Genomic DNA, 13,529 nt, shown 5'->3' with positions numbered 1-13,529 from the left:
CAGAAAATGTTGCAAAGTATAAGTGCTTGTGCTTGTTTTTTAGCCAATTGGTAAGTAGGAAAGTTAAGTTCACAGTAGGAAATTTATTTGTTGTCAAAAATAGTGGGTAAAGGGGCGCCTGGGTGGCGCAGTTGGTTAAGCGTCCGACTTCAGCCAGGTCATGATCTCACGGTCCGTGAGTTTGAGCCCCGCGTCGGGCTCTGGGCTGATGGCTCAGAGCCTGGAGCCTGTTTCCGATTCTGTGTCTCCCTCTCTCTTTGCCCCTCCCCCGTTCATGCTCTGTCTCTCTCTGTCCCAAAAATAAATAAACGTTGAAAAAAAAAATTAAAAAAAAAATAGTGGGTAAAATCTCATCCATAATAGATCATCTCATGCATGAACATGAATGTATATATCTTGAGGACTTATGAAAGGGAACTGGTACAATAAGAAAACACATATAGGGTGTTTTCTGCAAAGCTACTTAGAGCTGTACTTTATGTATGATAGATGATTCCAGTGGCTTATGATCTTGTCTGTTTATTTCTACCCCCTTTCTGTATTATTATGAATCAAGAATGTGAACTATAAGCACAGACTTTTAGTGTTAGAAGAGACAGAGAAATCATACAGAATAATAATGAGGGAGCATAAGACAGGCTGAGGGTGAAACAAGCTAGCATCCACCCCTGCACCCCCACCTCCCCCCGCCCCATATGTGTGATATTCCTCAGGCACTGCCCAAGAACAAAGGAAAGGAAACTTGGTTAACTGATAGAGATCACAGTCATACAGGACATGGGTCTCCCATCAGTTTACAAATACCTTAGTAAATTACAAAAAAAAAAAAAAAAAAAAAGGAAAAAAAAGGCAATCTAATCAATAGCCTAATCTCCAGAAACCTGTAGACTCAGTTTCCTAGAGACCCAACATCACCCCTCCATAGTGATATGGGGAACAAAGGCAGGAAGGAAATGGTAGTAAAATTAGATTTCTTTATGACTTGCAGCCCATTGAGAAATACCTGAGGTAAATACAGAGTACAATTTTCTACAGGAACCCCACACCGTCCTAATGTTAATGCCTTACTAGAGGAAAAAACACCTTTAGCTTGACAATAGCAAGGCCTCAGGTATTGTTTAGCATATCAAAGTCCCTCTGGAGGCCTCCCTTTTGACTTTACCCCCCCCCCCCAACTTCATAGTATGTAACTAGTTACCCATCACAACCTCAGGGCACCTCTTTCTGCACAGGGGTCCTGTCCTAGTGCTTTAATAAAATCACCTTTTTGCACTAAAAACATCCTCAAGAATTCTTTCTTGGCTGTCGGCTCCAGACCACTCCCCCCATCACCCCAAAACTTCATTACTAATGTCCTTCTTTTGCAGCTAACAATAAAGTCTGGCAAGGTTAAGTGATATTCCTAAATTGACACAGTTCAACCCAATGCTAAGTCATTTTGGATCTCATCATTCGACTAAAAAGTCATTTTCTCCCAGGTCATGTATGATATTAGGTTGCTAAATTCAGTGGGAATTTTGGCCTTTAACTTGCTTGTTTTAGCAATATCTAATGTCAACCTGATGAGGGAGTGTGGGGCAAGCTGAGGGCAAAATACAGGCTGGCACCCCACTCCCACCCCACCACGGTGGAATATGTGTGATACTCCTTCTCGGACACTCCTGGCTACCCAAGAACAAAGGAAAGGGGTTTAAGTACTTGCCATGGTAATGTGGGAAACTAAGGCAAATGAAAAATTAAATTCCCTTACTGCCTACAGCCCATTGACAAGTCCTTGAAACTGGCAAAGTGACCTACCTCTAGGAACTCAGCTGCCTCCATGATGACACTTTGCTAGGGGCAAAAGAGAACCCTAGCTTAATATTACTGCAACTTCCAGGATCCTGTAAGTATACTTCCTCTATCTCAACTGCCCCAAGAGATATGCTGGCAATCATACTCCAAGCTTATGGCCCCCTGATACACATCTGAAGGGTCTCATGACTGAGGTTTTACTGACCTGTAATAAATGGCATTTCTGTAGCAACAGCTAGCCCTTCAAGGTCCTGGAAACCTTGCTTCCAAAAATACATTAGAGACTCCTCCCAACCTGAGGGTATACAATGAGTTACTGTCATGACCCTAGTGCAGCTCTTCCTGCCCACAGGTCCTGTCCCCATGCTTTAATAAAATCGCCTTTCTGTACCAAAGACGTCTTCAAGATTTCTTTCTTGGCTGTTGGCTCCGGACCTCATGAATCCCACCATCACCCCAAAACTTCATCAAACCTGCTCCTTCACTTTATAAAAAGCTTTCCTTTTGGTTTCTGTGATTCCATACTCTCCTGGTTGTTTGCAACTTTCTGTCTACAATTTCTCATTTTCCTTCATAGGCTCTTATTCTTGTATTCATCCCTTGAAAGTTTCTACGTGCTTTGTCCTAGGTCTCTGTGCTTCTTAAACCACACACTCTAGGCAATCTTATGTCTTTCCCGACTGCCAGCTAGCTTCTAAATGTTGATGATGTCCCAAACCTATATTCAACTGTCTGCTGGACATGTGGATTTCCCATATGCACATCTCAAAGTAAAAATATCCTAAAATTGAATTAATCTTCCCTGAACCACCCACCTCTGACATTTTTCATCTCAGTCAGTAATAGCACCATAATTTAACTTTTGCCCAATCCAGAAAATTGTATGATATCCCTGACTACTTAGAACGAGAACATGACATCCCTCATATCTAATCAGTCACCATGTCCTTTCATTCTATTTTCTAAACAACTCTAATCCTTCCAATTCTCTGCATTACCACCATCTTCTTAGTCCAGGTCACCACCACCTTTCTTCTATCAGCTATATTGTAAGTGAATTCCCTACATCATTCCAGCCTTGCTCCTGTTCAAAAAATGATCCATACTTAAGCAGGGTAATCTTTCTTTTTCCACAGAAAACCACTATCTTGAAGTTGGTATTTGGTGTTTAGCAGTCTCATCCATGATATACATACATGCAGGCAGGCAGGCAGACAAACACACACAGAGACACAGCTTAGTATACAGTATATAGTATAGTGGAAGCCAGCCTTTGAGGTGGTTTTCTATGATCCTTGCCTCTAGGTATTCATATCCTTGTATGGTCGCATCCCACATCAAATCAGGGCTGGTCTGTAAAATCAGTAGAATACAGCAGATGTGATGGTGTGTAACTTCCCAGACTATGCCATAAAAGACTGTGTGGCTTCTGTCTTGCTCTTTTGGACCACATGCTCTGAGGGAACCCATTAGCCACAAGGACAAACCTGCAGCCCTGTGGAGAAGCCAACATTGAGAAGAAGTGGAATCTCCTACCAAGAGCCAGTACTAACTTCTCAGCTCATATTGTGAGTTATCTTAGAATCGAACCCTCCAGCCCCAGTCAAACCTTCAGATGACTGCAGTGCCAGCGAGCATGGGATTGCAACTCCATGAGATTCTGAATTGCCCAGCTAAACTGCTCCCGAGTTCCAAATCCATAAAACATGAGATAATACAGGATTATTATTGTTAAGCCACTAAATATTGCCGTAATTTGCTACGTGGTGTTAAATAAATATGGCATGGTTCTTGTGTGTATTTAGACATTACATAAATGGTTGCACTATATTCAACTTTCTACAACTTGCCTTTTATGCTCAATAATGCTTTGACATTTATCCAAATTGAATCAGATTTCTGGATCATTAACATAAAGTCCTATGTAGAATTTTATTTATGAATATACCACAATTTATTTATCCCTGGAAAAAAAACAGATTTTCTTCTTCTTTATTGTAAATAAAAAGAAGGCTAAGAAAGTTAGCAGCCCTCCTTGTTTTTAGTTTCCAATATAAATTTGGCCAACTTTTCTTTTCCTTTTAGAGCTCTGCATTTCACATTTTACTCCTCATGCCATTTGGAATTTACTTTTGTGAGGTAAGAAATCAACTATAACAGCCGCATTTATTGAATAGTCTCCCTTTTCTCCTGATGTACAATGTTAATTCTATCACACATGTCAAATTCCCGTACATGCAAGGTTTCTCTAATCTGACTCTACGATCTTTCCTAAACCTGTTTTGATTATTATGGTTTTAAAAATACATCTTAATACGTAGTTGAGGCAAACCTTCCCCCCTTTTCCGCTCCAAATTTATTTTAGGTATTTGTGTAGTTTTCTTTTTTCATATGAAGTTTTGAATAAATTCAGCAGTTCCTGTTGGGGTTTAGTTTAGATTAGCATTGCACTGGAGTTTATAAATTCATGTGGGGGAAGCGGACAATTTTTACAGCGTTGTCCTCACATTCGTTAACATGTCATAACTCTGCATTTATTTTTATCTTCTTTTGTGTCATTCAATAAAGTTTACTCTTCTTAATATATATTTTACAGATTTTTTTTACTAGTATCATGCCTAGATAGCTTCACACAATTTATCTTTAATACTCACTTCTATGTTCATAAATACAATTCCAAAAGCCCATAGGTTTTTTCATTAAATTATATGTTAGACAAAACATAAGATTACCATTTAACAGAGTAAACTAAATATTATTTTGGTGATAATAAGGCCCTTCCTTATACATTGTGGCAAAAATATCTTTGATATCAATAATTAACATGTATAAACAAAATGTGCTTGCTTCACAATAACCTCAGAAGAATCTATTTAACTATGAAAAATAGATTATTTAAATTTTCTTTACATTATTCATAATATATTAAATATACTAAGTCTGTCACATATTAACAGCATTTGAAGAATACTTATGTTGAAAACTTGTAAATTTTATGTAGGAAATAATTTTCCACGGCAATATAAGAAAGCCCAATTATATAATCATAACTTCAGGAGCTTGATAAATCCAGTTGTTTCTTTCTAACCAGTAGCATAAATTCATTTTAATCACATCAACTATATATTTCATTTTGTACCTTGGGTGAATCAGTATTTGTACAAGGTAATTTCTGTAAACTATGTACAATTTTTGTGGAGTTATTATGGGGCTTAAATAGTAAAAGTTGGAAAAATACAAAGTTATAAATCATCTTTTATACATGGTGTTATCAGTCTGATGCTAAATAGTTGTACAACCTAGGTACTTCTTGTTAATTCAGGTTCTTTTAAAATGAGTTCATGAAAATATTTCTCAGAAATGTCAAAACCATTTGTGCTAAGTAAAAGGTCATCCCCTCCCTTTCTTTCCATTCGTGCACTCACTCTACTGAGAATTAAAATTTTCTTTTGCTTTTGTAAAAATGAAATCCTGTCCTAATATAGTACTGTAACATTTTTTCCTTTTAAAGCTGATGTTTTTGGTGGTGCTGCTATGAAAGTAACTTTATTAAACCTTGATCCTTGATCCACTTTAATTTCTGGATGATAAACAGAATACAATCCTAAGGTATAGACAGTGGAGTGCAGTAGAAAAAGCATGGTTTTGGAATCTCAGTTTTGATAGTCCTCAAGTTCTACCACAGGAGATACCTCAAATTCATGGGCATGTTACTGAATATAACTGTACCTCAGTTTCCTCACAGTGTAGGGATTCTAATACCTCATAGGGCTGCGGAGAAGATTCAATGAGAATATATGAAAAAAATGCCTGCTTTAACAGTTTCTCTTGATTTTCCTAAAAACTAAGGTCTTAAAACCCAAAGTCTAAAAGCATGTAATACATCCATGGAAAATTTCCAATCATTCCTTTAAATCTCAAGAAAACAAAAGTGACTTGTTCCACTGAGGACAAGAAGGAAACCAGTTATTGCTATATAAACCAATTCCATGTTCCTTAGTATTTTTGGATAATTGACCTCTTTGAGACACTGATAAGGGTATGGATTCCTCCTATAGCCTTATTCCCTGAAAAAATTCAAACAATTTATACATAAAAATTTTAGATATAATTTATTTTATTGCATCAGAAACTGGTTTCCTTCATATTGTCTGCTACAGACTAAATTGTGTCTCCCTGCCAAAATTCATAGGTTAAAGCTCTAAATCTCAGTGTGACTATCTGGAGATGGGTCTTTAGGAGGTAATTAAAGTTAAATGAGGTCATAAAGGTGGGGTCCTAATCTGATAGGACTGTGGATTTATAAGAAGGTAAGAGCTCTCTCCAGTCCCCACCATGTGAGGACACAGAGAGAAGGTGGCTATGTGCAAGCTAACAGAGTTCTTACCAGAACCAGACCATGCTGGTACTCTGGCCTCAGACTTCCAGCATCCAGAACTGGGAAAAAAATAAATTTTTGTTGTTTAAGCCATTCAGCCTATGCTATTTTATGGCAGCCCAAGCAGACTACTACACTGACATGTTTTTAAAATAAATGTTGACAAAAAACGGACTTTCCTCATTTTAACCCAAAATTAATGGCCATTTCTTATTTTTTAAAGAGATAAAACAAAATTGTACAAGTTAAATAAAATATAAACTTTAATACTATATAAAAAACCATTTCAATTACAAGGCTGCTATTGCTTGGCTTGAATAAAGAAGTCACATAAAGTCACGTAAAGAAGTCATGGTTAACCAGAATATCATCTTTGATATCTAAAAGGTTGTGCCTTTCTGTTTTTGTGAAAAGAAGTTGTGAACACTCAGAGACTCTGAGAAAGATATGGTAAATGTAATCACAGCTCCCTTTGGCAGATGATGATGGTAGGATAGGTGTGCAAGGAACTTAAGAATTTTCTAAGACTCTTAGAATTGAATTCATATCACTATTTTGATACAGTATCAAAAGTGAGAAGATTATAAATCCAAAATTCAATTTTAAGGTTTCTGAATGGAAGTAATCTTCAAGAGCTCTGAGGTTTTTCAGTTCTTGTAGAGAAACTGACAAAGCTTTCCATTCATGAGTAGACTTCAGAGAAACTCCCTACCCCCGCAGTTGGAAAATTCACAGGGTTGTCTATTTCTAATTACCAACTTCAGGGCTACAGCTCGGTTAAAAGAATTCATGATTTTTCTACCAAATTCATAATAATGACCAAAAGGTCTTGAATTGGAAGATTATGCTCATTCATAAAGTCCCAAATATTTCCAAATAAATCAAGGCATAAGTAAACTCTTCCTTTAACTAAATTTTCTCTTCTCTTAAAAAGCGAAACTCCTAAAATCTCTATCAAAATTACACCGGCATTCTTCACAGAGCTAGAACAAATAATCCTAAAATTTGTATGGAGCCAGTAAAGACCCCGAATAGCCAGAGCAATCCTAAAAGAGAAATCCAAAGCTGGAGGCATCACCATTCCAGACTTCAAGCTATACTACAAAGCAGTAATCATCAAGATGGAATGGTACTGGCACAAAAACAGGCACACAGATCAATGGAACAGAATAGAGAACTCAGAAATGGTCCCACAAACGTATGGCCAACTAATCTTTGACAAAGCAGGAAAGAATATCCAATGGAAAAAAGACAGTCTCTTCAGCAAATGGTGTTGGGAAAACTGGAGAGTGACATGCAGCAGAATGAACCTGGAACACTTTCTTACACCAACACGAAAATAAATTCAAAATGGATGAGAGACCTAAACATAAGACAGGAAGCCATCACAATCCTAGAGGAGAAAGCAGGCAAAAACCTCTTTGATCTTGCCCGCAGCCACTTCTTACTCAACACGTCTCTGGAGGCAAGGGAAACAAAAGCAAAAATGAACTACTGGGACCTCATCAAAATAGAAAGCTTCTGCACAGAGAAGGAAACAATGAGCAAAACTAAAAGGTAACCAATGGAATGGGATAAGATATTTGCAAACGACATGTTAGATAAAGGGTTAATATCCCAAACTTATCAAACTCAACACCAAAAAACAAATAATCCAGTGAAGAAATGGGCAAAAGACTGAATAGACACTTCCAAAGAAGACATCTAGATGGCTAACAGACACAGGAAAAAATGCTCAACATCACTCATCATCAGGCAAATCAAAACCACAAGCTCACATAGGTGAGCCATCACCTCACACCTGTCAGAATGGCTAAAATTAACAACTCAGGCAACCACAGATGTTGGCGACAATGTGGAGGAAGAGGATCTCTTTTGCGCGGCTGGTGGGAATACTAACTGGTACAGCAACGCTGGAAAACAGTATGGAGGGTCTCAAAAAATTAAAAACAGAACTACCCTATGAGCCAGCAATTGCACTACTAGGTATTTATACAAGAGATACAGGTATGCTGTTTTGAAGGGGCACATGCACCCCAATGTTTACAAGCAGCACTATCGACATTAGCCAAAGTATGGAAAGAACCCAAATGTCCATTATCTGATGAATGGATAAAGAAGATGTGGTATATATACACAATGGAGTACTATTTGCCAATCAAAAGAATGAAATTTTGCCATTTGCAACAATGTGGATGGAATTAGAGTGCATTAAGCTAACTGAAATAAGTCAGTCAAAGAAAGACAAGTATATGATTTCACTCATATGTGGAATTTAAGATACAAAACAGATGAACATAAGGGAAGGGAAGCAAAAATAGTATTAAAACAGAGAGGGAGACCAACCATAACAGACTCTTAAATACAGAGAACAAACTGAGGGTTGCTGGAGGGGTATTGGGTGGGGGAATGGGCTAAATGGGCAAGGGGCATTAAGCAGGACACGTGTTGGCATGTAAACGGCACTTGTTATATGTAAATGATGAATCACTAAATTCTATTCCTGAAATCATTATTACACTATATGTTAACTAACTTGGATTTAGATTGTAAAAAATTCAAAAAACAAATAAATAAAAATAAGTAAAAAGCAAAACTCCTGTCAAAAGTTTAACCAAGCAAAGAAAAATTTTCTATTTTGATAAAATCATCTTATGATAGTGACTACTTCTGTGGTAGCAGGCAAGGCTTCTTTTAGGACTCTGGGAAAAGCCTTCAATGCCAGTATATGCAAGTGAAAAAAAAAAAACCAAAAAACCAACAACACCCAGTGCATTATTACAATGGGTGGGGCTCCTTTCTTCTCTAAGGCAATATAAATATGCATGTTACTAAGCTTGGAAGATGTACCATCTGTGCAGAGAGTACCAAGATCTTCCTTAGCATCAAAAAAATTTTTTTTCTGGTAGTTATTTTGGCAAAGAAATTTAAAAATCTTCCAAAGAAGGTTACAGCCATTAACGTTAACAGATTTTCTAATTTCCGTAAGAGAATCACACATATTTGAGATTTTTTTTTGATTGTGTCAGCATGCTTATTAACAGACAAAAAGTAGGAACTAAGGCTTTAGAGCAAATCAGTAGTTTCATCAAGTTGTATTCTGAAGGGAAATGGGATAGTTTCCAATTCATTCAAAACTTACTTCAAACTATTGGAATAACTGACAGCAATCCTAGATTGGATGACATCATCTGAAATTTGACAAATTTGCTTCTACTCTAAGCTAAGCCAGTTCAAAACTGTCAGCACATAAAGTTTAAAGGTCTTTCCAATTTCATGTGGCAGCTTTTCTCAGCAATGTGAAAGTCAATTTTTATAGAACCTTACAAAAAAGGGTTTTGTGATAGAACAAGTGCAATCACATTTTGGTAGTTCCTAACTGAAACTTCTACTTAAACAAAAAGTCCAAACTGTAAGATATATTTTTTAAATGGAAACCTATAGTCTGTTTCAGCATTCCCAACTCCATCTTTAGGTTGGTGACAACTCTGCCATATTAAGACCCCAGAGCTTTGTGTTCTAGCAACTTTGGCGATTCATTAGTTTCATTTCTTTTTTGTTGTCAAGTTTTAAACAGTTGGAATGAAACACAGTGGTGGGGTAGTTTGTGCCCTCAATATGATGATGACAGTAAAGACAGAATTTCCAAATGTGTATAAAAAGTGGCCATTAGTAAGATGTCTCAAACAAATCCTTTTTTTCCCCAAAACTATTTGAAAAACAACAGGAAAAGCTCTAGAATATACAAAGAATCCTTATAAATCACGACTAAGATGGTCAACTTTTTTAAATGGACAAAAGTTTGGATGCTTTACCAAAGAAAATACTTGAATGGTTAATAAGCACATTAAAAGATGCTCAACAGGGCGTCTGGGTGGCTCAGTCAGTTGAGCATCTGACTTTTTTTTTTTTTTTTAATTTTTTTTTTTCAACGTTTTTTTTTTTTTAATTTATTTTTGGGACAGAGAGAGACAGAGCATGAACGGGGGAGGGGCAGAGAGAGAGGGAGACACAGAATCGGAAACAGGCTCCAGGCTCCGAGCCATCAGCCCAGAGCCCAACGCGGGGCTCGAACTCACGGACTGCGAGATCGTGACCTGGCTGAAGTCGTACGCTTAACCGACTGCGCCACCCAGGCGCCCCGAGCATCTGACTTTTGATTTCAGTTCAGGTCATGATCCCAGGGGATCACGGGACTGAGCGCGGTGCCTGCTTAAGATTCTGTCTCTCGCTCTGCCCCCTCTCATCCGCTCGCGCAAACTCTCTCTAAAATAAAAAAATAAAATAAAAAGATGCTCAACATCATTAGTCATCAGTGAAATGCAATGAAATAATACTGCATATCCACTAAAATATCTATAATCAAGAAGATTGATTCAAACAAGCGTTGGGGAGGATATGGGGAAACTGGAACACTTACACCTTGCTGGTGGGAATGCAAAGTGGTACAGCAACTTTGGAAAACAGTTTTGCAATTTCTTAAAAAGCTAAGCATATACCATATAACCCTACTTTCCACTAAGTACCCAAAGGAAACGGAAACATATGTTCACCCAGACTTACAGGCAAATGTTGATACCAGCAGTATGAACAGGCCAAAATGGAAAACAACCCAAATATCTTTCATTTGGTGAATAAACAAAATGTGATATTTCCATATACCAAAATACTTCTCAGCAATAAAAATAAAGGAAAGAGCTGCAACACCCTATAACAGGGATAAACCTCAAAAGCATTATGATAACATAAAACAAGCTACATGCAAAAGACTACATACTGTAGGAGTCCATTCATATGACATTTTTGGACAAGATTTAATTATTAGAGGCAGAAAGTGGATTGGTGATTGCCTGGGGCACAAGGTGGGAGAAGGGAATGACTGCAAAACAGGAACCAGGGAACTTTTAGGGGTGAAGGAAGTAGTCTAACACTGGATTGTTATGATGCTATGAAATGACAGGTGAATTTTAGGATATGTAAAACATATCTCAATGAAGCTTAAAAAAAAAAAGGAACAGGACAGGGGTTCCTAAGTGGCTGTCAGTTAAGCATCCAACTCTTGGTTTTGGCTCAGGTCATGATCTCACCCTTTGTGGGATTCAGCCCCGCACTGGGCTCTGCACTGACAGTGTGGAGCCTGCTTGGGATATCTTTCTTTCTCTCTCTCTCTCTCTCTCTCTCTCTCTCTCTCTCTCTCTCTCACTGTCCCTCCCCTGCTTGCTCTCTCTCTCTCTCTCTCAAGATAAACATTTTTTAAAAATTAAAAAAAAATTTTTTTTAATTTAAAAACATAACAGGACAAAAACCAAAGAAGAAAGTTGGGGCAATATTTAGTTCTCCAAACCATCCACAGACCTTAGATTAAGAATTTATATGTTATCAGCAGCACCTGCGTGGCTCAGTTGGTTGAGTGTCCGACTTCGGCTCAGGTCATGATCTCACAGCTCGTGAGTTCAAGCCCCGTGTCAGGCTCTGCTGACAGCTCAGAGCCTGGAGCCTGCTTCAGATTCTGTGTCTCCCTCTCTCTCTACCCCTCCCCTGCTCATTCTCTCTCTCTCTCTCTCAAAAATAAACATTAAAAAATATTTTAAAAAAATAAAAAAAGAATTTATATGTTATCTATACTTGGGTTGATTAAACAGATGGTTATTTATTATTACACAGGAATTTTCAATAGCCCTTTATTACAAAAATTATTTGCTCTCTATTGTATGAAAATCTTACATCTTTTGTTAACTACAAAATAAACACAACTCTTACCACAATTCTCAAAACAGGGTTAACTGAATAGCATCACATTCTGGATAGAGAAAGGAAGGCAGCTAGAAGGCGCTATTTTCCTTATTCTTATGCTAGCTAACCCTTGACACTTTCCCAAAAGCTTAGGGGACAATACGTCCTGGGTTACACTATGAAAATCTGTCAGGAAAACTCTGGTTGCCCCCTTTTCATTCTCAAAAGTATCCTGGGTTGGATGATAAATTATACATTCAACCTGTCTATAGCAGAATTACTCTCATCCTTAACTTTCATTAATGTGAAGAGGAACACCCTAAAGGCTTTGGAAATCTTAAGCAGGTATAAACAAGGCTTTGGAGATCTTAAGTAGGTACAAACAATACAGTCATAAAAATTTTGCGTAGTTTTATAGTTGAGGATGGGGGCACAATGAAATTAAAATGAGAAGCCCCAAGCCACGGTTCTTAGATTAGAGGTCTTTAACGCTACCACAAGCACTCTTTACAGAGTAAGTCGTTCTGGTGGATAAGTACTATTTCTGCAGGGTAAGTTGTTTTTCTCTCAGAGGTGATAACTATTACTATCTCCATTTCACAGATGAGAAAAGAGGCTTTGAGAAGCTAATGCCCTTGCCTAAAGTTATAAGGTGGTTAAATAGTGAAACTGGGATGTAAGCCTAGATCTGCTTGACTCCAAAGCTTGTCTCTTACTTAATCTCTAAACATAATGCCTCTCATGAAAGGGAACATGTGCACAGATATGGGTACGTACCTGTGCACCTGTATACAATGTATCTGAGGTTGAGGGCCATGAGATGAGGAGTCCATGAGTTGGTTTGAGGGAGTCTTTATCATTAAGAAATTATGTGTAAAATTTCCTATGTGTATGTGTATGTATGTATGTATGCATGCAGATATATAGAGAGAGCTTTCACCAGATCTTTAAAAGTATTTGTGACATAAGAAAAACTAAGAACCTTTAGATTGCTTTGGTAAGAAGGCTAAACATTTAAAATAATTTATATCTGTTATCTGAGCTATTATAGTCATAAATAGAAGATCGGTCAAACAACATAATTAACATGCAATTATTGAGAGGTAGTATATATTAGGCATATATACTAGGTATATAAACATAATGTGGTATTTTAGATTTTGTACTTTTTAAAAATGATTTGATAAAGAATATGATCCGGCAGTCTCAACTAAGAGCAGTAAATGATCACAGAGACGGCTGGCTACAAGTAGCTATGTATTAAGCAGAGTTTTCTCATACACTATACAGACCTAAGGTAAAATTAGCTTAGAAGTAAAAATAAGAAAGATGTATAATTTGCGGATAGTATGGGCAATGAGTTGCATTAAACCAATTATGTGCTTCTATTTTTTGATTACTAATATGAATTGGTTTTCTTAAGAAGGACAATAGTATTGGTAGGAATTTGGGGACCCACACTTCTTTTAAAGTATGTATCCCTTCAGCTTTTGCAAAAATATTGCCTTCCACCCCTTATGCAACATACAGTCAACCTACTAGCATTTATGTCCTGGAATAATATTCATCTAGATATCCCAGTACAACTGTAGCACTGTTACATTACTGAAATACTGGATACAGG

At 37.4% G+C, this 13,529-nt stretch overlaps 1 protein-coding gene across 7 annotated transcripts in view; it reads right to left on the bottom strand.

Annotated features, from left to right (window-relative positions):
- Nucleotides 1–13,529, bottom strand: part of MCU (mitochondrial calcium uniporter) — a 201,092-nt gene that overhangs the window by 31,389 nt on the left and 156,174 nt on the right. The window lies entirely within an intron of this gene.

The sequence above is a fragment of the Felis catus genome, chromosome D2 (assembly GCF_018350175.1).
Source record: "Felis catus isolate Fca126 chromosome D2, F.catus_Fca126_mat1.0, whole genome shotgun sequence".
NCBI classification, from domain to species: Eukaryota; Metazoa; Chordata; class Mammalia; order Carnivora; family Felidae; genus Felis; species Felis catus.
The sequence above is the reverse complement of the archived record's forward strand: the minus strand, read 5'-3'. Positions and strand labels throughout refer to the sequence as shown.